This window comes from Protopterus annectens, chromosome 9.part0, assembly GCF_019279795.1.
Source record: "Protopterus annectens isolate FY-2018-M chromosome 9.part0, PAN1.0, whole genome shotgun sequence".
In the NCBI taxonomy this organism is placed as follows: Eukaryota; Metazoa; Chordata; order Ceratodontiformes; family Protopteridae; genus Protopterus; species Protopterus annectens.
In genome coordinates this window covers 931,231,498-931,257,963 of record NC_056743.1, presented here as the reverse complement: position 1 = coordinate 931,257,963, position 26,466 = coordinate 931,231,498, and the positions used below count along the sequence as shown (strand labels likewise).

Genomic DNA, 26,466 nt, shown 5'->3' with positions numbered 1-26,466 from the left:
CTTTTCTTTCATCTTCCCGAAAGAAGAGAAAGCAATCTTTGGAGAAGAGCTTGAAGGAAAGATTCTCCTCCACTGTATCTGATGTCTGGTTCTTTTAAGTTCTCTGGCACAACCCTTCTGGAAGCTACTATGTCTTCATCTACTAGCACTTACATGCAATCCAAAACCTGTGTGCTCTTAGTCTGTCCTGTGGCTTCCCCACTAGTCTTTGATGCTTGCATTATCATCCGTACAGGGGTGGGTGGCAATTCCATTGCTTTAAAGGAGGGAATGGAAGGAAACTGGATCTTGATTTTGGGCATCTACCCCCTAATTGAAATCTCAATGCCCAACTGCACTTCAAGAACAGTCCCTGACAAGTTTCAAATCCTCACCAAACCCAGGAAACTCTGCTTATGCAGAAATGTACACAGCTAACTTATATCAGCATGTAAACAATGCATAGAAGCAGCTGTACTCAACAGAAACAAGCTCAGGCTGAACCCTAAAACTAAACCTCCCTAGAAGAATTACAGTATCAGTAAACTTAATAAAAGGAAGAAAATTGTGGCCTAAAATAAAAAAGTATAACACTCAGCATGTTAGAAAACTTATTGTTACATTAAATAAGCTGCTCAAAAGTCTAATTAAAACTACCAAAACCAAATCTGAGGCAAAAGTTGCCACCCAAGCCTAGGACAATCACAAGGCTTTTTTCAACTGTGTATGTAATTTCAAAAGCACTACACAGCAGTGCACTGAGCTTATTGTGAACACCACCAACTATACTGAAGCTGAAGATACAGCAAACCTATTGGCCAATAAACTTGGCTCCAATGTCAACCCCTGACACCCCCAAATATCTTACAAGAACTATTAAAAACCAGTATGCCCCAAGGTATCACATAGGACCAAGTCCTGGAAGCTGTCTCAAAAGCTAAAAATACTGCATCTATGGGTCCTGACGGTATCCCTGGATGTATCCTGAATAGTGTGAAGCATAGCTTATCCATCCCCCTAACAGCAGTTTAACCTCGGCCTCCAAAAAGGCTTTGTATGAAATGAATGGAGGACAGCAACACATACCCCTGGACAAGGAAGGGCCTTCCACCGACTCTGGTAACTACACTCCCATAAGTCTGACCAGCCTTCTATGTAAAGTCATGGAAAGACTTATCATGGAATTAGTAAGGACAAAGGAAACTTCCAGACACTAGACCCATCCCTTTTTGGTTTCTTCAAAGTCAGATGATGCTCAATTAACCTAGTGGACTTTTTCGAAAGCGTCACCAAAGCAATAGACAATGGCAAGACTGGACACACCTAGGCTATGCACACTTCCTATCTAAACCTGGCCAAAGCTTTTGACACAGTACCTCACTCAAGCTTTGTAGAAAATCTTACTAAACTAGGAAAAAACTCAAGTCACCCACTGGATTGCCAGCTGACTCACAGGAAGTCAAGATAGTGGAAGCTACCTCCACAAAAAGACTTGTCACTAATGAAGTCACATGGGGCTCTGTGCTGGGGCCACTCCTGTTTGGCGTCTACTTTTCAGAATTCCAAGCAGACATCAAGAGTCTTTGCTTGATCAAGTTTGCGGACAGTTGAAAGATGGGAGCAGTCACTTAATCCCCGGAAGACTCTGCCATCTTCAAGAAAGGCTTGTTCCAAACAATTAACTAGTGCCAGTCATGGACTAAAACTAAGTGCCAAAAAAAAATCTAGAGCATATCTAAACAATCCTGTGTTGGTTTGTGATTCATTGTGCAATTGCCTGGTAAGAGAAGATTTATTTTGATTTATATTTTATATCTGAAGTAGGAGATTCATTTGTCTGCAACCTGTGGGTTAGGGATCCGATATCGGATCCGAACCGGCATGGTTTATCCAGCTATGGATCCGAGCTCTTAGCTCCTCCCCTCACCCATAATGCCCTGCTCTCCCTACATGACCTCAGATCTAGTTTGCCGCGCTGGTAACCAGGTCTTGGATTCTGAGCTCTTCAGCCAAGTGATTTTTTTGTACTTAAAGAAAGCTTTAATTTGAGTATTTGTTGTGATATTTGAGTGATTGTGTTAGGTTCCCCTTCATAATTTGATACTTTCAACTTAAAATTTTTAATTTTAAAAACTTTTAGTTTATACCCTCCCCTCGCTGGTCGGAGTTTCTGTGTGAGTGTATTGTGTGGGGCCTTGTGTGTGTACTAGTTTTGTACTAGTCTCTGTCTTTTGTTTTTCTTTGTAAAAAAAAAAAAAAAAAAAAAAAGACTTTACTATGTCAGAAGCCCCTAAGGCAATATTCTCCAAGTGCTCCGAGTGTGGCCATAAGCTATCCCCTGCTGATGGCCACACTCTGTGCGTTCGATGCCTTGGGGTTGAACACCTCACTTCTGGATGTTCCATTTGTGCAGGGTTTCAACCCCAGGGCATTGAAGGAGCGGAGGTCGAAGTTGGTCCTGGCTGGACTTCTCCCCCCGGACTTGGCTTCGGCTCCCGCTCCTGTGGTGGGTACCGTGGCCTCGGTTCCCTCTTCGCCTGCTCCCCCTCCTCCACCTGGGACTCAACCTCCCGCTGCTGGGTTGGAGGAGAGAGAGGCAAGAAAAAAGGACCGGAGAGAGAAGCACCTCAAGCGGCTGGCGGAGACCTCCGTTTCGGCCCCACCAGCTAAGCGGGCTTCTCCTCCGGCCTCCTTGGCTACTGGCTCCCCCCCCCCTCGGCTCCGGTCTGCTTTTCACCGGGGCCTGAGGAGGAGGAGACCCGATCTCCGTCGAGGCTATCGAGGAGGCTTTCAAGGCCTACCTCGGTAGCCTCTTCGAGATCCACGTAGAGCCTTTCTGACGCCGATCTGGACCGGATGATGAGAAGGTTCATCCAGGCCCAGATGCAGATGGGAGTGCTCCTGCCCCCCCCCCCCTCTGGGGGGGGGCTCGACCCCATTTTTCAAGCCTATAGCTCTTTCTCCGACCCGCTACCCGGGTTCGGAGCGTTCGGATCCAGGCAGCTTCGGAGCCGGGGGTGGGTCGGCGCCGATAGTACTAGGTACTTCGGATCCGACCCTGCCCTCGAGTGTTTCGGATCCAACTTCTCGGAGCCTGGCTCCGAGCTTCGGATCCGGGGGACTCGGTGTGCCTTCGGCGCCGTCTGTGTCGGAGCGCACTGGTCCTTTGGATCCGAGTGTCTCGGGGCCAGCTCCGATCCACTATCCGAGGGGGAGCCGACTTTCGGATCCTTTGGTCAAGGCTGGCTCCCCCTCGGCTTTTGATGTAGTGGAGAGGGCTCTGTTGAGGGCTTCCAGACCCCCGGCACTTGCTTCGGCTCTGTCCCGCGCTCCATCTGCACTGGGTCAGGCTTCCACCATCCGGCCACTGGGACAGCCCGCTTCAGTGCCCCAAGCTGTTCCTTTGGAACAAGACACTGCTTGCGAGGGCTCCTCGGACAGCCCCCCCCCGAGGAAGTCCCTCGCAAGCATACGTGTAAAAGGAGGCACATATACTCCCCCGAGTCTTTAACTGAAGACACGGATTTGGAGGAAGGGGAAGGCTCCCCAAGATCACCCCCCGAGGATGTCTCCTTTGGAGACATCATGGAAATGCTTCACATAAGGGGGGGTGGTCTGCCCCCAAGTCTTCCTCGGACGAGTCCGTGTTCTTGGAGGCATTTGAAGCGGGCCCGTCTACCTCTTGGGTGTCCCCTTCTGCCGACCCCCTGGTGGACCTCATTACCACCAGGGCATGGAAGGAACCGGACACCATGGAGCCAATCCCCAAAAGGCCAGACCGAATCCTTAGCCCTCCTGCAGACCGTGCCCACTGGAGTAAGAGGCCCCCTGTAGATGCCATGTTGACGGCAGCAGCCAAGAGGGAACTCGCTCAGGAGAGTCCCTCAGTCCACCCTCCGAGCAAGGAGTCTCGGATGATGGACCGCTTGGGGAAGCGAATGTTTAGTTCTGCGACCTTCTTAGTGAGGGTGCTCAACTACTTGGCACGTGATCAGGATGCAGCGCGATCTTATTAAGGAATACGCTGCATCACCCCCTGAGTCCATGTCGGAGGAGGACAAACTTTTGCACTCCACCCGTATGGCCACTCTTCGATCCGTGATGAATACCTCTATGCGGTTGCTGTCCCATGCTACTGAGGGAGCCGCTAGAGCTGCAGGAGTAGGCCTAGTCACGAGACGCCAGGCCTGGCACCGCCATTGCGATTTCACGGAGCCCTTCAAGGCATCCTTCGCGAACGCCCCCTTCGATGGTTCTGCCTTTTTTGGCAAGACGGTTCGCGACACCTTGACCCAGAGCGAAAAGGACGGGAAGACGCTGTCTGCCGTCGGAATCCGCTTCTCTGTGCCCCAGAGGCCCTACTCTAGGAACCAAAAGGGCCAGAAGAAGATGTGGTTCCGGAAGTCGCAGCAATCCCAACCCGCTCAGGACAACCAGCCCTTCCGTGGCAGAGGAGGACAGGGAGGACACCGCCCCAGGGGCAGAGGGACTCCCAGGAACTTTGGGTCCAGAGAACCTTTCTCTGAACAGCCCGCGCAGCAGCCCTGAAGGGTTGCCCGACTGCTCCACTCTGGAGGCAGTCGGGGGACGTTTTTCGGAGCACCTAGTGGCATGGGAGTCCATAACATCAGACCACTGGGTCCTCCGCATTATATCCAGAGGATACAAGATCCCCTTTCATCACAATCCAAAATTCAAATCCCTCCCTGACGTTCCACCTGGTCAGTGGGAGGCCGCTTTGGCAGAAATTGGCCATCTGCTGGGGAAAAGAGCCATCCAGCCCGTCCCCCCTGACCAGATCGGATCAGGGTTCTACTCCAGGTTCTTTTTAGTGCCAAAGAAGACGGGGGACCTAAGACCAATTTTAGACCTGTCCCTGTTAAACCTGGCAGCTCCCAAGGAGAAGTTCCGGATGGTCACCTTGCAATCCATCCTCCCCCTTCTGGGAGAGAATCACTGGATGTGCTCTATAGACCTCAAGGATGCGTACTACCACATACAAATGGACAGACATTCCAGGAGGTTTCTTCGCTTCCGGCTGGGAGCCAGTCACTACCAGTTCAGGGTCCTTCCCTTTGGTCTCACCACAGCCCCCAGGGTGTTCACCAAAGTATTAGCAGTGGTTGCGGCCCACCTGAGGCTCCAAGGGGTGCAGGTCTTCCCATACCTGGACGACTGGCTCCTTACCGCCCCAACAAGGCATCTACTATCATTGGCGCGGGACTCTTTTCTTCATCTAGCTCCCCGCTTGGGCATCACGATAAATGTAGCAAAATCCAACCTGGCCCCTACTAAGTTGATAGATTTTATAGGTGCCAGGTTAGACACAAGGGAGTTAAGAGCCTTCCTCACAGCCGACAGAGTTCAGAATTTGCGACTCCAGGTGCGGGCCATCCTCCACTCCAGCTCTGTTCCGGCGGAATTGGTCCTGAGGGCTCTAGGGTCCATGGCGGCAGCAATATCTCTTCTTCCTCTCGCCAGGTTCAACATGCGGGTCCTTCAGTGGACACTTCAAGTTCAGTGGTCTTACCTTGCTCTACCTCTGCATCATCCCATTGCGATCAGCAAGGCTTGCAGGCGGTCCCTCTTGTGGTGGCTCCACTCACAGGATCTCCACGGAGGCCGCCCCTTTTGTGCTTCTCCCCCTCTCGCCACGGTGACCATGGATGCCTCCCGCCTCTGGTGGGGGGGGGGCATTTTGCAGGCAGGACGGTCCAAGGCACGTGGAACGACTCAGAGACCTCCCTGCATATCAATGTTCTAGAGATGAGAGCAGTGCTCTTGGCGTTGCGAGCACTTCAGGCCTTTCTTCCCCTGGGAACAATTGCGATTCAGTCAGACAACATGTCGGTGGTCTGGTACATCAACAAACAGGGGGGAACCAGGTCTTATCCCTTATGTCGAGAAGCCATGAGAGTGTGGGAATGGGCGATCTCCACCAACCGCTTTCTCATTGCAACGCATATTCTGGGTCGGTCCAACATCCTGGCAGACAAGCTCAGTCGCACCATTCTCTCCCTGTACAAGTGGTCTCTCAATGCTCAAGTAGCGAAACGTATCTTCGCACGGTGGGGAACTCCTTGTTGCGATCTTTTTGCGTCTCCCTTAAACACCAAGTGCGACAGTTTTTTTGCTCTAATCCCTCCTCCAGGGGATTCCCCGAGAGACGCTCTGGTGCATGCTTGGCCTCCCGGTCTTCTTTATGCTTACCCCCCTTTGCCTCTGATGCTCCAAGTTCTTCAGAAAGCCTCTCGGTTGGGGTGCCGAATGATCCTCATTGCCTCATTCTGGCCTCGACATATCTGGTTCCCTTTCCTAAGGTCTCACTCGGTGAATCCACCTTGGATTCTAGATCCCATTCCGGATCTGATATCGCATCCATCGAACCTATCAACTCCGAATCTGGACAACCTGAAGCTAACTGCTTGGCTGCTCCAGTTCCACTCCTAATTAGGACTCCCGGTATCTCGTCTCCCGTTAAGGCCATCTTGGTAGCGGCTCATAAACCATCTACCAGGAAAGTTTACCGCAGTAAATGGAAACGATTCTCCATTTGGGCGGAGCGGCAAGGTCTAGATCCCTTCACGGTTCCCCTTCCTCTGGTGCTAGACTTCCTAACCACTCTCTTTAACGATGGTGCCATTAGTTCCACGGTCAAAGTGCAGCTTGCGGCCATTTCTCACTATCATGTTGGTCATGACTCTGGACCACTTATGTCTGCCAAATTGTGTAAAATCTTCCTTAAAGGCACCTTTCTCCTTAGGCCCCCTGTCAAGCAAGCGGTTCCTCCTTGGGATCTGTCTTTGGTTCTTCAGGCCTTGACCGCTCCCCATTCAACCTGCGGCCACAGTAGATCTTAAATTTTATCCCTCAAGACTGCTTTCTTAGTAGCCATTACTTCGGCCAAAAGAGTTTCGGAACTTCAAGCCTTATCTTCAAAGCCTCCTTACTTGGTCTTCCATCCGGACCGTGTATACCTCAGGACCAGTCCCTCCTTTCTTCCTAAGGTAGCTTCAGAAGCAAACATTAATCAGTCCATTAACCTCCCTGTTTTCTTTCCTAAATATCAGAACAAGGGTGAATACAAGCTGCATTCTTTGGATGTTCACAGGCAGCTTCGTTTTTATCTTAACAGGACAGCTGGTCATAGGCAGTCCGACCAGTTATTCATTTCCTTTGCCAAATTTAATCTGGGTAAGCCAATTTCCAAAGTCTCCTTGTCACGCTGGATTTCGCAGTGTATTCTTCTAGCTTATCAAGCCTCTGTGAGGCCCGCACCGGAGGGAGTCCATGCCCATTCAACTCGGTCAGTTTCTACCTCAGCGGCCTTTAAGGCTAGGATTCCTCTGGATGACATTTGTTCAGCAGCCACTTGGGCTTCATCTCATACCTTTATTTCTCATTACAAGCTGGATATCACATCTAGAGGTAGAGCATCCTTTAGCTCCGCGGTGCTCCGGAATATCCTTCCATGACGGCCGCCCAAGATTCAGGTAGCTGGGGTCTCTGTCCCGCAGGTTGCAGACAAATGAATCTCCTACTTCAGATTTAGAAGTTATGTACTTACCATAACGTTCCATCTGAGTAGGTGGATTCATTTGTCTGCAACCATCCCGCCCTCCTATCTCCCTGGCCTTGTCAGTTTCCTGCATATTAGGTGTTACCCTTTCCAGGGTATTTTGATTCAGGGCAAACTTGATCTGAGGTCATGTAGGGAGAACAGGGCATTTATAGGTCAGGGGAGGAGCTAAGAGCTCAGATCCATAGCTGGATAAACCATGCCGGTTCGGATCCGATATCGGATCCATAACCCACAGGTTGCAGACAAACGAATCCACCTACTCAGATGGAACGTTATGGTAAGTACATAACTTCTAAATGTTATGTGATCCTATCTCGCCTACATTCTGACTGATGGGTTCGGAGCCGATCCCTCGGCTCCGACTCGGCACGCTTATGCCAAAGAGCGAAGTCTCTTATTGGCTGAGCTTACTATATCCCAGGATGCACCACTACCAGTCCCCCAGATCTCGTTTGCCGCTAACCTGCGAAGACGTGGTCTCGAGCTGGCTGAGCTGAGTAGTAATTTACTAACTTTTTCTGTCAGTTTTTTGCTGTTTTTGTCTTTAAAAAAAAAAAAAAAGCTGTTTTAACGGCTATTCTTCTCTTTGTGTGTGTTTGGGTTTGTTAAAGACTTGTTGTGTGATTGGGTTGAGTTTGGTTTAGGCCCCCTTCATCTAGGGCCTTCCCGGTCAGTCAACCCTCCTAAAACCTTACGGGGTTTCAAAGTTCTTTGTCATTTGCGCTTTTAAGCGATAACTGTAAGCCTATATTTAGGTGGTGTCAATCAGAAAGTCAGTAATTGTATTTTTTCCTGTCAAAGATTACTGAAATTGTCTTACCATAATGTCTCAGAATCCTAGGCCTTCGGGCTTTAAAAAATGCACAAAATGTAGTTTCAAAATGTCCATCACAGACGATCACTCGCTCTGTGTGTATTGTTTGGGTGCAAAACACTTACAGGAGTCATGCAGCGTATGTCACGCTTTTTCCTCAAGGGTCCTCCAGGAGAGGAAAAATAAATTGATTCTTAAGGGGTTAATTAAACCTTCTTTTGAAGAAGCCTTGGCATCCTCTCCTTCTCTGGCTAAAAAGAAAAGGGCGTCGGTTCCGACCAGTCCGTCGGATCCGACCACCAAAAGACATAGGCAGGCCTCTCCTTCGGCTCCAAGGACTTCAGAGCCGAGGTCGGAACGGTCTGCCTCGATGCCACCAGTCTCGACTCCTCTGGCTTCGGAGCCGATGGCTGGGGCATCGAGAGGCGGGTCACCTTCGTCGGCTCCACTGGTCTCGGAGCCGACAAGGGTCGCCCGCTCAGACACTTCCTCCTCGGCGCCGAAGTCCACCTCGGGACCGATGGAATCTGGTGTGTGTATTCCTTTGGCGCCGATAATCATCGAGTCACCTCGGAGCCGGTCCCCTAGTCCTTTGGGGCCATTGGAGAGGCCGTCTCGAACCCGTTCAGTTTCCTCTCGGTCTTCGAGGATGTCAGATTCTGATATAGACAGGGTGCTCCAAAGACTGTTCCAGTCCCCAGTCTTCCAAAAATTTGTTTCGGTTCCGACCCAGTTGGCTTCGGAGCCGATGACCCTGGCTCACCCCATTGCCATTCCTCCTCCGACTGCTTCGCCCGCCGGAGCAGGTGCTGTTGGAGCCGGTGGAGATCTTAGGGTCGGCTCCGACCCTTACTCCAACCCGGCCTCGGGTCCGAGTTTGGTACACGGACTTCTTCGGCTGGACCCGGGGTGATGTTTGGGACCTATGCTTTCGGTTCCGAGCCTCCCTCGGTGCTTGGCTGCGGGACTTCCGTCGGCTATCATGGCTCGGGGACCGGACACTCCCAGGATTCTGGGGTCCGGCTTTCAGAGCCATGAGGAGTGCCTTGGCCAAGTCCTCTTCGCCATCTCTCCGGCTTTACCGGCACCTTCCTGGGCGTGGAGACTGGGTCTTTGGCAGTTCCCTGTCCGTAGTCAGCGGAGCCCCTGGGCCTGAGGTTACCCCATTGGGGTTCCCTCCTCCTGAGGGTTCTTCGGAGTTGTCTTCGGAGGAACCCCAAGGAAGAGATCGTGCAAGAGGAAGCACGTGGACTCCCCGAAGTCTATTACATCGGACACTGATCTTGATGATGCAGAGGGTCCCTGTCGCCCTCGGATGATGTCTCATTTGCAGACATCTTAGAGATCCTCAAACAACGAGGCGGCTGGATATCCAAACCCCTCTGCTGATGAGTCAGTGCTCCTCAAGGCCTTTGGGGCTCAGCCCTCCGCCTCCTGGGTGTCTCCGCCCGACGAGCTTCTGGATTTAGTTTGTCGAAGGCGGGAACATCCAGATACCGTGGAACCAGTCCCTTCTCATCCAAATAAATTTTTGTCTGCTCCCCGAGAAGGAGTTCCTCACTAAAGGCGTGGCTGTAGATGCCATGGTGGTGGCATCTGCTACACAACAGGACGTGGCAGAGGCTTCAACGTCCGTCCATCCTCCTAATAAGGAGTCTAGGAGTATGGACAGGTACGGAAGCGCACCCTGACTTCAGCGGCCTTTACTTTAAGGTCTCTGAATTATTTGGCACATTTTACCAGGCTTCAGAGGGATCTGGTCAAGGAGTTGTCAGATTCCTCTCGGTAACCTACCTGAGCAGCTAGCCCAGTCGGTTAGCTCTCAGTTGGCTATCCTTACGCCAATTTCTAACTCGTCCATGAGGCTCATTTCCTATGCGGCCGAAGGCGGGTAGAGCGCAGGCACAGGCGTGGCTCACGGAGACAAGCCTGGCTCCGCTTGTGTCAGTTTCATGGAGGCCTTCAAGTCTTCCTTCCGACGCTCCCTTTGATGGGTCCTCCTTGTTTGGACCCAAGGTTAAAGACACCCTTACCCGCTGTGAGCAAGAGGGAAAAACTTTATCTGCCGTAGATGCCCGTTATTCCACTCCCTTCGGCCTCACCCCAAGGCTAAAGCAGCCGGGAAAATGTGGTTCCGCAAATCTCGTAAGTTTTTCCCCCAACAGCAGGAAGATTCCCCTTCCAGAGGCAGAGGACGGGGAAATTTTTCAGGGAGACGCCGTCCCAGAGGCGGCAGAGGGCCCCGCAATTCTGGAGACCATGAGTCCTTTCGTGGCTCTTCAGCCTCCCACACATCATGAGGGATTGCCCGGCTGTGCTGCTCGAGCCAGTCGGGTGTCGCTTTGCCAAGCACCTAAAAGCCTGGGAGTCAATCACTCAGGACAGATGGGTGCTTCGATCATTGCCGGAGGTTACACCATCCCATTCACATACTCGCCCCCACCGTCCAAAAAAATCCCGGACCCACCACCCAGTCAAAGGGAAATGGCAGCCGCAGAAGCTTTAAAGCTGCTAGAAACAGGAGTCATCCCACCGCTCCCCACAGACCAGATCGGATCAGGAAATTACTCCAGGTTCTTTTAGTGCCAAAAGACAGGGGACCTGAGACCAATATTGGATCCCAGGAGACTGAACCAAGCCCTCACGAAATCCAAATTCGGAATGGTCACGTTACAATCCATTCTCCCATTGTTGGAGAAGGATGTTTGGATGTGCTCCATAGACCTCAAGGACGCCTATTATCACATACCGATACATCAGGCGTCCAGGAGGTATCTGCGCTTCAGCCTGGGAGTCAGTCATTACCAATTTTGTGCTCTGCCCTTTGGTCTCACCACAGCCCCCAGGGTGTTCACCAAGTGTTTGGCAGTAGTAACGGCTCACCTGAGAAGTCTTGGATTCCAAGTGTTTCCCTATCTGGACGACTGGCTCCTGACTGCCACCACCAGGCATCTACTAATGGACAACCTCAAAGCCACCATCTGCCTGGGTGCTACCCTGGGGATTACATTCAATTGGTCAAAGTCTGTCTTGCTGCCCTCTCAACGCATAAGGTTCATAGGAGCAGAGATAGACTCAAGATTGATGCGCCTTTCTTCCTGCCGAAAGGATCCAAACTTTACAGGGCCAAGTTCAAGCTCTGATCTCGAGATCCAAAGCCCCAGCCAGGATGGTTCTACAAGTTTTAGGCTCAATGTCTGCCACGGTTCTTTTAGTTCCTCTGGCAAGATTGCACATGAGGATTCTTCAGTGGCTATTGTCAACTCAATGGTCCTTTCAGGATCTTCCCTCAATCATCACATCATGATTACGGAAACATGCAAACGGGACCTTCGCTGGTGGCTTCAGACATCCAATCTGAATCAAGGAAGCCCCTTTGTTATTCCCTTCTGAGTGGTTACCCTGACGACAGATGCCTCCCAGATAGGGTGGGGGCATTGTCTGGGCAGGCTAGTTCAGGGCTCCTGGCTTCCAGACGAAGCTCTTCTCCACATCAATGTGTTGGAGATGAGGGCTGTACTTCTATCCCTACAGGCCTTACACAAGTTTCTTCCTCAGGGCATCATCGCCATCCACACAGACAACATGTCGGTGGTCTGGTATCTGAACAAACAAGGAGGGACCAGATCTTACCCCTTTGCAGAGAGGCCATGAGAGTGTGGGAATGGGCTGTAGCTACCAACCGCTTCTTGGTAGCGACCCACATTCCGGGAAAATCAAATATATTGGCAGACAAATTGAGCAGGACAATTCTCTCTCCTCACGAGTGGTCTCTAAACCAAACAGTAGCAGCTCAGGTTTTCAGGAGATGGGGGACGCCGTGCTGCGACCTATTTGCAACTCCACTAAACACCAAGTGCCAAAGGTTCTTCTCCTTGATCCCACATCAGGGAGTACCAGCTATGGATGCTCTAGCACAACCTTGGCCAACAGGGCTACTTTATGCCTTTCCTCCGATTCCACTTCTCTCCAAAGTCATTCAAAAAGCTTCTCAATTGGGGTCCGCAATGATACTGATTGCCCCATACTGGCCTCGTCAGGTGTGGTTTCCTTACCTGAAGAAGCATGCGGTGGACGATCCGTGGACTTTAGACCTAATTCCGGACCTGCTAATTCATCAGTCGGGACATCAGCATCAGTCCCTTCGATCTTTGAAATTGACAGCTTGGCTCCTCCACTTCCGACTTTAGTCAGAAGTCGCACACTAGACCCGGAAGTTGTTCACATTTTATCTTCGGCCCACAAACCCACCACAAACAAATTGTACCTCAGTAAGTGGAAGAGGTTTGCTATCTGGGCTCAACTCAAGGGCTTAGACCCTATCACTGCTCCTATCACAGAGGTTTTGAAATTCTTAACATCCCTGTTTAATCAAGGATCTTCTGTCTCTACTATTAAAGTCCAACTAGCGGCTATCTCTAAATTCCACGAATCCATGGATCCTCCATTGATGAGCAGCAGACTATGCAAAACTTTCATTAAAGGTGCGGGCCTGTTAAGACCCCCAGTTTTTCATCCTGCGCCTCCGTGGGATCTTGATTTGGTGCTTCGCGCATTAACATCTTCCCCTTTCGAACCGGCTGCTACATGTGAGTTAAAATATCTGTCTTGGAAAACTGCCTTCTTAGTTGCAATTACTTCTGCAAGAAGAGTTTCAGAGCTTCAAGCCCTGTCTACTAAACCACCGTACTTGATTTTCCACAAGGATAGAGTATCACTTAAGCCTAATCCATCCTTTGTCCCAAAGGTCTGTTCTAGTTTCTGTCTCCAACAATCTCTAGAGCTACCAGTTTTCTTCCCAAAATTCTCCAATGAAGCAGAATACACTCTCCATAAATTGGATGTTCACAGGCAATTACGCTTCTATTTAGACAGGACTCAGCAACTTCGTAAGTCAGACCAGTTTTTTGTGTCCTTCTCAGATAATAAATTGGGTCAAACCATCACAAAAGCTACTATCTCCAAATGGATCAGAGATTGCACAACTCAGGCTTATTCTTCTTCGAATAAGCAACTTACAACATCTATCATAGCTCATTCTACCAGAGCTATGGCTACTTCTATAGCCTTTCATTCCAAGCTCGCTATATCGGAGATTTGTGCTGCGGCTACTTGGTCCAATCCGCACACTTTCATTTCCCACTACAAATTGGATGTGGCATCTAAAGGACGAGCATCATTTGGTTCCACGGTACTCAGGAGTGTTTTCCAGTGAGCCACCCAGGATTCAGGTGCTAGGGACGCTGTCCCATCAGTCAGAATGTAGGCGAGATAGGATCACATAACATCTTTTAGTTATGTACTCACCATAACTTCAGATGTTTGGGATCCATCTCGCCTACATTCCTAATACCCACCCTCCTTCCCCCTGCCTTGGAGATCAGAAGAGATTGAACGGTTTTGAGTTCTACTGTTTATCTTGTTTCATCTGACGATGTTATATAAGCAGGGCGTGCATGTGTGCATGTATGCGGACAAACTAGATCTGGGGGACTGGTAGTGGTGCATCCTGGGATATAGTAAGCTCAGCCAATAAGAGACTTCGCTCTTTGGCATAAGCGTGCCGAGTCGGAGCCGAGGGATCGGCTCCGAACCCATCAGTCAGAATGTAGGCGAGATGGATCCCAAACATCTGAAGTTATGGTGAGTACATAACTAAAAGTTTTTTACCACTGTTTTTCAATGTGTGTTGGAAGAAAGGGAGACAGCTTGTAGACAAGATTTACTTTATATTTTGCTGATGATCTTCGTGTTTCACTGTTGCAGTCATTACATTTTGGTAATCTGCTGGCAGGTTGCCTGATTAACAAAGTCTTGGGTCCTGCGTCAGTTGCTGTCCCTTCTTCCATGACGTCCGGTCATCGGGTATAAAACATGCAGCCAACGCCATTACATCAGTCTTTCTTGCTGTGTGGTGCCCGAAGCAGAAGCAGTTGGCAAGTGCCAGTCGGCAGACTCCTGAAATTTTTGTTTTCGAGTTTCAGAACCGAAGTCTTCAACTAAAAGCTAAGTACCCCATTGGGGAAACTTTTTCTTGCTCCTTATTGATGTCAGTAAAAGTTAATAACTGCATTACTTTTGGAAAGCAAATACCTCAAAGATTTTCATTTGTACTTAGGTTCATAGATTAGTACTAGGCTAACTGACCTTGTGAGACATTTTAAGCCTAGCCAATTATTCCGTGTGAGATTCAAACCCTGTACGTTGTGTTTGTAAGGCAAACACCTTAACCATTAGGCCACCCTCCCAACCCCTGTATTCCTTGCCTAGGCCCTGACCACGACGTACCTTGCTGTCAGTTTTGTGCTTTATTTTATCAGCGCACTAAACGTCGTTGGTACATTTTTGCCTCAAAATATTTCTGTTCTCTATTTAATTATCCAGAAATTACGTCGGTTAGCTGTCCGACTACCAGAAGTCTGAAAAAACGCAAAGGAAAAGACTGAGACAGGCCGTCGAGGTACAAAACTGCCGACGACGCTTTTCCTAAGCCAGTCGCCAGTACTCAGTGAGGTGCTTTTGCAGCCCCTGATGCCCGCTACTTCTGACTCGCTGGCTTCTACTGAGACCCATTTGGAGTCCAGTATGCCGCGAGATGCTTCACCTATAGAACCCGTGGATGTCTCTACCTTGGATGGGTCTGGAGCCACTGTGCAGGCACCAGCTTTTGAGGGTGTATTCAGGCCTACAGACTTGCATATTAAACTGACTCCACCTTCTATTCTAAGGCCTAAATCTCAATCTATGTCTAAAAAACTGACGCCCAGGCCACATGTTCAGGCCCTTATGTTTAAAAAACAAATTATCAAAATGGCTGAAGATCTTATTACTCTAATCGGGGGTAGTCAACCCCCACCCCTTCTAAGAGGCCTAGAACTGAGCTTGACTATGAATCTTCTGATCAGGACTCTGTTTCTTCTAATTCTTCCAATGACCTGGATTTGTCCATACCTACTTATGTGGATTCTGATGCAGAGGATTCCATTCCTTCTGCTTCCCCCCTAAGGACTTTTCTTTTGGGGAAACTTTACATACCTTAAGGCAGCATTTCCACTGGGAAAGTCAGGAATTTTCTGAATCTAAAAAGAGGCTTAGGGATTTCCTTCTACCTCAGCATAGGCCTTTGGCTCTACCTCCTGTACTAGACATTGTTGATGTGTTTTCGGAATCCAGTATGGCCCCTGATTCCCTGCCTCCGGCTCCTAGTAAACCTGACAGATACTGCAGGGTTCCCGAGTCCCTCAAGTTCCTTTTCAAAAATCCTGTTGTGGATCCAGAAACCATTTCTCAGGGGCCCTAGGGCATTAAGGCTTCTACTGCTAAAAATCCTACCCCTTCTGATAGAGACTCCAGGGCACTGGATAGATGGGGTAAAAAGGTTTATACTTCTGCAACTGCCAATTTCATGTGCTAAAATATCAACATCGTACTATGTGACTGCTTAAACAGAAAATTATGTTGATTTCTGACTGTGTGGAAAATAAAGATTTACAGGATTTATTGCATTCTGCTGAACAAATTGGAAAACATACTTTGCAATGTGGTTTTGATTCTTTAGAGGCCTCTTGCAGCACTGCTGTTACTGGGTCTGTGCTTAGAAGGCATACTTGGCTTAAGGAGCCATCTCTGCCTGATCATGTTAAAATAAAATTGTTGGATGCTCTTTTAAATCAGGACCGCCTGTTTGGCAATAAGGCTGAAGAAGTTCTAAAAAAGATGGAAGATAAAGCTAAATCTATGCAAACTGTAAAAGATTTCTTACAAGTGCAACCTCCAAGATTTAGTAGGCACTGGCCTACTAAGAATTGGTTCTTTCCAGCTCCTTCCAGATCCACTCAAGCCAAACCCAGACATACCAAAAGCACCAGGTTTTGGGACTCGGAACTAAGCAATGGGGGGGGGGCCTCCTCTTCCAAATCTGGAAATAACAAGACACCCCCCTATTGTAAACAGTCTCAATGACTTTCCTTTAAAATTACCAATCACTTACCTTTTACCTGCCCCTTTGGGGGGAAAGATTGCGCTTCATGCAAAAAAACTGGGAACTCATAACCCAGGACAAATGGGTTTTAAATATAGTGTCCCGGGGATACAGATTTCATTTCCACACATTGCCAACACCAAACGGGTGCAAGACTGCATATGAGGAAACTTCAGTGGTACTTAAAAAGCCTATGGAGTCAACATTGTCACAGCCTGGAAACAATGATTCCTATCATACCTTGCCTATGCCTGGAGCTCCTGTGGTGGGCAGAGGCCTACCACCAAAGCAAGGGAATGCCATTCACACTACCCCCTGCTGCCCAAACCCTAACTACAGACTCATCAGACTATGCATGGGAGGCTCATCTGGCAGGGAAGTGCATTCAGGGCAAATGGAACCCAAATCAAATGCACCTACGTATCCATCAAAAAGAAATGTTAGCTGTACAGAATGCTCTGATGGCCTTCAAGGACTACATTCATCCAGGACAACTAATGGTAAAGACGGACAGCACCACGGTTATGTGGTACATAAGCAAGCAGGGAGGTACACATTCCTATCCCCTCTGCAGACTAGCCATGGCATTGTTGAACACTGCCTTGAGCTGCCAAGTGCAACTACAAACTCATTTCCTGCCAGGAAAACTGAATACACTGGCAGACGGACTAAGCAGAAATCTCATGGACCCACGAGTGGAAACTGGAACCACAGATTTTCAACATGTTGAAAAGCAAATGGGGGTGCCCAGACATAGATCTATTTGCCTCCCCCCAGAACTACCAGTGGAACAAATTTTGCACAAGGACTCCTCACAACAAAGCCTGTAAAGTGGATTTTCTATCTTTCAGGTGGAAAAATCCATCAGTCTACGTCTTTCCCCGTCTGCCTTTGCTCTCCAAAGTTCTGCTAAAAGTCAAACAGGACAAACCAAAAATGATTTTGATTGATCCAGACTGGCCATGCCAACACTGGTACCCACTCCTGCGCAGTTTGTCATAAATATCTCCATGGCATCTGCCTCCGACACCTTCCTTACTGTCCCAGCAGGAGAACCAAATTCTGCACCCTCAGCTCCCAACATTGAATCTTGCAGCTTGGCTAATCAGTTAAATTCACCCTTAGCATCCCTCAGCAAACCTGTGATGGATGTCATCTTGGAGGCGAGAAGACCTAGTACTAGAAAATATTATGCTGACAAATGGAAAAGATTCTGTGCCTGGAAACAATCTTTAGGGATGAGCACAGCAGCGCCCAATTTACCTCAGATTTTGCAATACTTAACTGAGATGCTTCACAAGGGCCTGCCTTTTTCCTCTATTAAAATCCGCGCTTCAGCTATTTCAGCTCACTATAGCACAGAACCACCCCTATTTTCTCATCCCCTGCTCAAACAATATCTTAGAGGGGCAAGAACTTGAGACCACCCAGGAGAGCTCCTACCCCTGCCTGAGACCTTAACTTTGTTTTGGAAAAGCTCACTTTATCTCCTTTCGAGTCAGCTGCTGCTGCAGACTTAAAATTTCTTTCTTGGAAAACAGCCTTCCTCTTAGCAATCACTTCAGCTAGAAGGATATCTGAATTTCAGACCCTTATGGCAGTGGAGCCTTTCATCATCTTTCATGTGGACAGGGTATCTCTGAGGACCAATCCATCCTTCATGCCCAAGGTGGTTTCCAGTGTGGCTCTTAACCAGTCCATTCATTTGCCAACCTTCTATCCCAATCCACAGAACAAAGGGGAACGGATTCTGCATTCCTTGGATGTGCACAGACAACTTAGATTCTACTTGGACAGAACTGAATTTCGAAGAAAATCTGAACAATTGCTAGTGGCATTTGCTGCTGGGGCAGAGAGGAAGGCTATTTCAAAACAAACCATTTCTAAATGGATAGGACCATTGCATTAATTTCTGCTATAAGCACCATGGAAAGCTTATCCCCCAGGGGATCAGATCTTATTCCACCAGGGCTGCATCTACTTCTGCAGCCTTTCTCAGAGGTGTTCCTACCAGGCATATTCTAGAAGCTGCTACCTGGAGTTCAGTACATACTTTAACCAAGCATTGTCATTTACCAATTTTCCTGGCTGGCTTTGTCACTGCTGTCTTGCAGGGCCTTATAGCTGGTCATAGTGCTGTATAAATCCATCCTCCCAACTATAGCTTTGGGAATCTACCCAAATGATAATGACTGCAACAGTGAAACACGAAGAACATAGTACAGTTGTGTACACTTACCATAAATGTAGATGTTGAGTGTATTCACTGTTGCAGTCCTGGTTACCCTCCTTCCAGCCCCCTGTTTTTCTCTTACTATTCTTCTACTTTCTTTTACTGTGCTTAAAAGCCTTTTTGGTGTATTTGCTTTTGGTTGAAGGTATATTTTTCTGTTTTTAATTTTATTTGCTCCCCATTTGCGGGGCACCTGACATCTGGGGCAAGAAAAACTGATGTAATGGCGTCTGCTGCATGTTTTATACCCCTGACTACCTGACTTCATGGAAGAAGGGACAGCAACCAACGCAGGACCCAAGACTTTGTTAATCAGGCCGACTGAGGCAACCTGCCAGCAGATTACCCATATATAATGACTGCAACAGTGAATACACTCTAACATCTGCATTTATGCTAAGTGTACACAACTGTACTTTTTACCTCTAGCTTTCACTGTTTGTTGTTAGAAAGGGATAGGTTTTAGACAGGCAAACTGTAGCCATCCCAAGTGGCTTAGTCAGCTGTAAATTCACACAGACTGCAGAGATGACACTCCAGAGCTTATCTAAAGAATCCTTTTAATCTCTATTTTAATTTTTACCACTGTTTTGCACAGTTTATAGAAAGAAAAGGATAGCTTGTAGACAATACAGTTTACTTTTCCTGTCTGAAGCCTCACTTTCTAATAGTGAAAAGCAGAGGTAAAACAACAAAATGCAAGTCAAACTCTAGCCATCCCAAGGAGCCTAGTCAGCTATAAATTCATACAAACTGCAGAGAGGACCTTCCAGAGCTTATCTGAAACAATTCTGTGTTTGTAATTCAGTGGTCCTTACTGTTGAAAAGAGATGCGGCTGTGAGCGAATGTTAACAGAAGCTACTGCTTACATTTGCATGTGATGTAAAGGAATTCCAGCTTCTGTGCGATTTTCACAACTGCTACAGTCAGAGCAATAATTTTATTCTACTAAATTTAATGTTTAGTTGTATATTGTTTGTGTGATTTTGTCATAGAAGTTGATTTAAAATCTTTGTGAAGTCTGTGGTAACTGATTTTGATTATCTTTTTCTCTTAGAATTCTTTATTTGCAGCTGAAAATGAATTCCTTAAATCAGTATGCAATTAACGATTCGCTGAACCACAAGTATCTTTTACAGTGTACTAAATGCCATGCATCTTTAAAGGTGGCACCTAATGATACTGGTTTTCTGTGTTCATGTCAAAAGTTTGATGATTTGCTTACCATTACTAGTCAATCTAGGTCATTGTATTTGCACTTATGCTATTGGTACAGCTTGGAGAACTGTTACATGTATTAATGACTGGACTGATGAGATAAATACCGTTAGGCAAAGAGTAAATAGAATACATTAGGCAAGTGTCTGTTGTCAGTAAATACCACTCAACCCCTGTTGAACAAGATAATACCACTGACAACTTTGGAATTCTGGGTACAAGTATTCAGCAGTGTGAGGATTCAGAGCACATAGAAGAAGAAAAAAAAAGGATGAAGTTCACAACAAATAAGGAAGAAAAAGTGATTAATGTCTATAAAGCAAAGAGAGTACATAATAAAAAGACATTGCTTTGTTGTGTAACACACAGATTACATGGAATTGTAATGTTTTTCTACCACAAAATCTTCATAAGAAAAAGGCATAATTTTTCCAAAGGAGAATGTAGAAGAAAGAAGCAAGGGGTTGGTGAAAAAAAGAAGAAATAAAAATTGAACATGGAAGGACTGAATTACTGTAAGAAAAAAATAAGAAAGAAATCAGCAACATGGCTCACGCTTTGGATGTACAAAGCCAGCTGGATAACAACTGTATACTTGCAAATGCAATAAACAACGAAAACAGTTGGATTAATACGACTAATAGTGATGAAGATCGTTCCTTTGTAATAACTGCTAACCAGGTATTACTGAATTAGTAGCAGAAGATTTTTTTTGGTCTTCTCATAAAAGATATTCTTGTAATTGGAGATTTATTAGAAGAACTGATACTTAAATTTGCAGAAAAGATAAACATCAGATAGTGTTATGCTTGCCAGGAGCAAAAATACAGGATGTGAGAAAGGCTTTAGAATGCCATAATGTTAAGAAGTATGGATCTGTTTTTATTCATATTGGTACAAATTATCTCATCCACAAGGACTCTCTTTTAGTAGGGAACTTACAGCCCTATTAGACAGCATAGCTTTTACTGGTGTTAGGACATGTTTTTCACAAATCACATAGAGAAAGGAGAGTCAGGTCACAGTGAATGAAAAGATTTTTTTGGTAAATACCTCCATGAAAAAGGGAAAAATGAAAATGTATATAATGACCATGCCTAATTTTGGGTACATGCTTTTAGACAGGGTGGTGTGCACGTGTTAAGATAGGGAAGAGAGATTTTGCAGCAGATGTTTTGCAATATTTGACAAACACAAGGCAGGATTTTTGCCATGTTGAAAATTTAGCATTTCACAGATAACAGCATTTGATGCATCTCTGATGGTTGTTACTGGTAGGAGCATTAATAATGAAGTTTTGTTTTATTGGAAGGTTTGCTGTTTTCCCTTAAAGCTGATGTTACTGTTTGTGAAACATGGTTAAAGAGCAATGACTGGAAAACAGTTTTATCCAGGTATAAATGTTTTTACTGTAACAGGCAATCTAACAAAAAATCTGATGGAGGTGTTATGATGGGGACTGAAGATTATGAGACCTATGATGATTACATCTTTGATGATTACACCAGTACTGTAGATTGTGTAACTGTGACAATAAAGATATTTCTGGAACATCTAACAATTGGAGTGTATAGTCATCCAGACCTAGATAAGTTCATGCATTTCTTGCATGAAAGACAGGCGGAAATAATAGTGACTGGATACTAAAATTTACCAGAAACAGACTGGAATAATTTTGATTAAACAACATTAGTAAGGACATTATTTAGTGTATGTTAATGAACAAGAAATGCTTCATGTTCTACAAAAGCCTACCAGGGAAGGGAACAACATTGTTTGTGTTCCTAAAGAAATTACTGTTACTTCATGTCAAGTTTTACCACCATTGATGACCAGTAGTCATGGGGTTATAAAGGTTAATTTGTTGCTAGGTAATTCTTCAAAACTAGAATCTAAACGAGTGCACAGAAGATTGACAACAGATTATATGGAAGTCAAACTATTTATAGTGATGCATTGAGTAAAAAAACAGCAGAAGGAATGTGAAGGGAGGATGGCCTAATGGTTAAGGTGTTTGCCTTATTAACACAAGTACAGGGTTTGAATCTCACAAGGGATAATTGGCTAGGCTTAAAATGGCTTGCAAGGGCTGTTAGTCTAGTACTAATCTATGAACCTATGAAAAGTTTTGAAAGAGAAATTGAATGCAAAAAAAAATATATATATAACATCAGGATTTAGACACAACATCAGGAGAACATATTTCAGTAAGAACAAGTTACTAGATTGAGAGAAAAAAATATTAGAAATGTAAAAAAAAAGATTTTGAAAACTGAAATACACCGGATAAACAAATTAAACATTGTGCAAGACAAAATCAACAAGAAAATTCATATAAAAATATTGAGTGTAATATGAAACCATTTTATAGTTACATAAAATGTGGTAAGAGTGAAGACATACAAATTGAACTGTGTAGATTCCAAAATTTTTTTCAGACAGATTATATTTACAGACTCTTATGCAAAGCAGTTTGGCTTCACAAAGGGTTGATGCATTCTTGTAGTGACATCCAGATAACTTCATATAGTTAAACTAGATTATATTGAAAAGGAGCTATGCAAACTGGATGCAGACAAAGCACATGGAGGAGATGGAATTAATGGTAATGACCTGAGAACACTTTGGCATGAACTTAAGAGTGCAATTCTATCTGTTATTTACTTGGGTCATATAAATATGGGGAGATTCCTCAAGACTGGAGAAGTGTCCTTGTTAAACCTATATTTAAGGCAGAGGGGAGAAGGACAGACCCACCCATAAGTTTACTTACATGTTGTGGAAAAGTAAAGAAGCAGATTATATTGGTTAAATCATCAGAACTAGAAAGGTTGGAACTGGGAACCATATATCAGCATGCATATGTTGAAAGTAGATATATTACTACCTGTAACATGATGTTCTACTGCAATATAATAACCTTAAGTGAAAAATTGTGCGGTGATGTAATATGATAGGGTCATACAGAAAACAGTCAGTAAATTAAAACTAGATATTGATGTACTTGTAATAAAATAGATAGCAGCATGGCTTACAGGTAGGACATGGCAAGTATCATACAGTAATTTGACAGGTAAAATTTGAGGTTATAATCAGTGTGTCCAACAGGGCTCTATCCTAGGCTCATACTTGTTTAGAATGTATCTTTCAGATCCTTCTTTTTCATCTGAGGTGTTTTATAGTCTGTATGCAGATGACTTGAAAATGGGTAAACTGATTACATGCGTTACAGAAAGGGCATGCCTGCAAAATAACTTGACTAAATTGACAGTTTGGATGCAGGAGAATAATGTGCTGATAAATACTTTAAAAACTAACCATGTGAGATTTGGGAGACATAAACTGAAAGTGAATATTTAATACAGCACACAGTAATTGAAACTGTAGATTAATTTAAGGACCTGGGTATATGGGTCGATCCCGCTTTGAATTTTTCTAATCATATCAATCAATTGGTCATTTGTAGTTACAGAACTATAGGTTGTAGGAAAAGATTTATAAAGTTTAGAAAATCAGAAATTATGAAGTCATTGTTACGTTAGACCCAAACTTGAGTATGCAGTAACAATATAGAAACTGTGTAAGAAAACCAGCATGACTAAACTGGAAAGAGTACAGCGGAAATGTACCAAGGGCATCTATGAATGTGAACATTTAAGTTATTCTGAAAGACTAAAACATATAAACTTTTACAGTGTTTCATATAGACATTTAAGAGGAGACCTTATTCAAGTACATATTACATTTAGAGACAACTAACTCTGAGACTTTTTGGGGTTATCAAATAGCAGATAATCATCATACAACCTATATAGAAGATTTCATAGGAATGAAGTGTACTAATTGGTTCTCTGAGAGTAGCTGATGTTTAGAATAGACTGCAAAATTACATTAAAGCAAGCACTAGTTTAGATATTTTAAGAACAGTAGAAGCCAAAAGTGTACCAAACTGGTATAAATACAAAATAGTCCACGGACTCCTTGTGCCAGCAACCAAACGCAAACGTTGTCTTAACGCAATTTTATTTACTTAACAAGCGTTTTCGCCACACAACAATGTGGCTTCTTCAGAGAAAAAGTGATTAACAATGTAAACCAATGCACACCCCTTTTATATGACTCAAGAGGGAAATGACATCACAAATGTTAAAAAGGCTCATTAAGCTCATAAATGAATAATACATAACTATACAAGTTGTATATGAGACAAGCATTTAGAAATTATCAAGACATTGCCAAAGTCAAGCCCAAATAGTTGCAAACTCTGTAACAATAAAATTTCTAACAGAGAACATAAACATAAATTAATTGTATGTATGTATAATGTAATGAAACAGTTTTATAACAGTCTATTTATGTAAAAATATTTTTACAATTAAAAGACATTAAATGAGTCAGAAACACAATAAAAATATTGCAATAATGTGTAATCCATACTGTATGGACACCCTTAGATTTAAATAAATCAAAACCACAATAGAAATTTTACAATAGTGTGTAATCCATACTATATGGACACACTTGAATTAAAATAAGACCAGAATGAGCATTCATAAGATGGCCAAAAATAAAAATAGAAATGAAATTGAGAATAAAAAATAAAAATAAAAATAGAAATGAAATTGAGAATAAAAATAAAACGTACCAGTACCTAAAGTTGGTCATAGTATTTTACAATTAAGTAATCTATAATGTAAAAGCAACAATATATATTTATTTTTATTCTCAATTTCATTTCTATTTTTATTTTTATTTTTATTTTTGGCCATCTTATGAATGCTCATTCTGGTCTTATTTTAATTCAAGTGTGTCCATATAGTATGGATTACACACTATTGTAAAATTTCTATTGTGGTTTTGATTTATTTAAATCTAAGGGTGTCCATACAGTATGGATTACACATTATTGCAATATCTTTATTGTGTTTCTGACTCATTTAATGTCTTTTAATTGTAAAAATATTTTTACATAAATAGACTGTTATAAAACTGTTTCATTACATTATACATACATACAATTAATTTATGTTTATGTTCTCCGTTAGAAATTTTATTGTTACAGAGTTTGCAACTATTTGGGCTTGACTTTGGCAATGGCTTGATAATTTCTAAATGCTTGTCTCATATACAACTTGTATAGTTATGTATTATTCATTTATGAGCTTAATGAGCCTTTTTAACATTTGTGATGTCATTTCCCTCTTGAGTCATATAAAAGGGGTGTGCATTGGTTTACATTGTTAATCACTTTTTCTCTGAAGAAGCCACATTGTTGTGTGGCGAAAACGCTTGTTAAGTAAATAAAATTGCGTTAAGACAATGTTTGCGTTTGGTTGCTGGCACAAGGAGTCCGTGGACTATTTTGTATTTATATTTTAAGAACAGCCTGGTCACTTATTATGGGAACAGCTGATGTTATGTGGTCCAATCTCGCCTACATTCTTACTCACGGGTTCAGCTCCGACTCGGCCAACTTATATTTTTCTAGCACAAAGTCTCTAATTGGCTGGGCTAACCTGGTATCCCATGTTGCACCACTCCATAACCCCAGATCTCATTTGCCGCTCGTGGAGCTAGGACGTGGTCTCGCTTGGCTGTGGCTAAGTAGATTTAAAACTTCTTTTCTCACTGAAAATTGTTCCTTTTTTTTGACAAAAGCTATTTTAATAGCGGTTTGCTTGGTTTATCATTGTTTTTTGTGGTGTGAGTGTTGGTTTGTGGTATCCCTCCGTTCCTACGGGCTAGGCCCGATAAAGTTAGAGAGGACCTAGTCCTCCCTCGTTGGGTGGTTTGTCTAAGGAAAGCGCTTGTCCCTTGTTTCTGTGTGTCTCTGTTGTCATGTCAGAATAGTTTAAATTAGAGATTCGGTCTTCTGTTGTCCGTGGTAGTTTCCCGCCTTATCCGTTGTGGCCTACAGTCCTGTTTCTGTGCTGTTGTGTACTGTGGTTTGGCTGTTTATGTCTAAGGATCAAAAAGAACACAAACCCTCCAGGTTTAAGAACTGTTCAAAATGTAGCTACAAGATGTCCATAACTGGACATGCTGTTTGTGTATACTGCCTCGGGGTGATACATTTACAAGAGTCCTGTAGTTTTTGTCACGCTTTTAGCCCCAGGGTGCTACAGGAGAGAAAAAAATAAACTTATACTGAAGGGGCTTCTTAAGCCTTCCTTTGAGGAGTCCTTGGACTCTTCCTCTAGTTGACAGTCTAAAAGTAAGACTTCTAAGACTAAGGAAAGATCTCCGGCTCCATCTGTTTCATCGGAGCCTCCGGAGAAGATTACCAGGACTCTACCTCCTCGGCTCCCTTGTCCTCGGGGCCACAGGAGGTAGCTGTGATTCTGGAATCTGCCTCGGCTCCTATCCTCTTAGAGCCCATTTGGAGCCAATCTCCTAGTGTCAGACAAGGGTCTCCAGATAGGAGATCAGTCACCTTCTATCTCCTCCAAATCCTCCAGACTCTCTGATTTGGATGTGGATAAGGGTGGTCCAGAGGCTCCTGCAGTCGCCGGTTTTGGCAAAATTATTTTTGGATCCGACCCAGTCAGCTCCGGAGCCAGTCCCGATGAGTGCACCCATGTTTCCTCCTCCGAGCACCTCCTTGTCTTCGGAGCTGGAGTGTTCTGCTCCAGGTGATGTTCTGCCAGCTCCGATACCT

General features: G+C 45.0%; 1 protein-coding gene across 3 annotated transcripts in view; it reads left to right on the top strand.

The window, feature by feature from the left end:
• LOC122811674 (zinc finger CCCH domain-containing protein 10-like) overlaps positions 1-26,466 on the top strand; it is a 3,783,075-nt gene that overhangs the window by 572,825 nt on the left and 3,183,784 nt on the right. The window contains exon 2 of one of the 3 annotated variants that reach the window (XR_006366279.1): positions 19,648-20,489. The exons of the other annotated variants lie outside the window; for them this stretch is intronic. The gene's annotated coding sequence lies outside the window, so the exon portion shown is untranslated. The remainder of the gene's footprint in view (positions 1-19,647; positions 20,490-26,466) is intronic. 3 annotated transcript variants of the gene reach the window in all.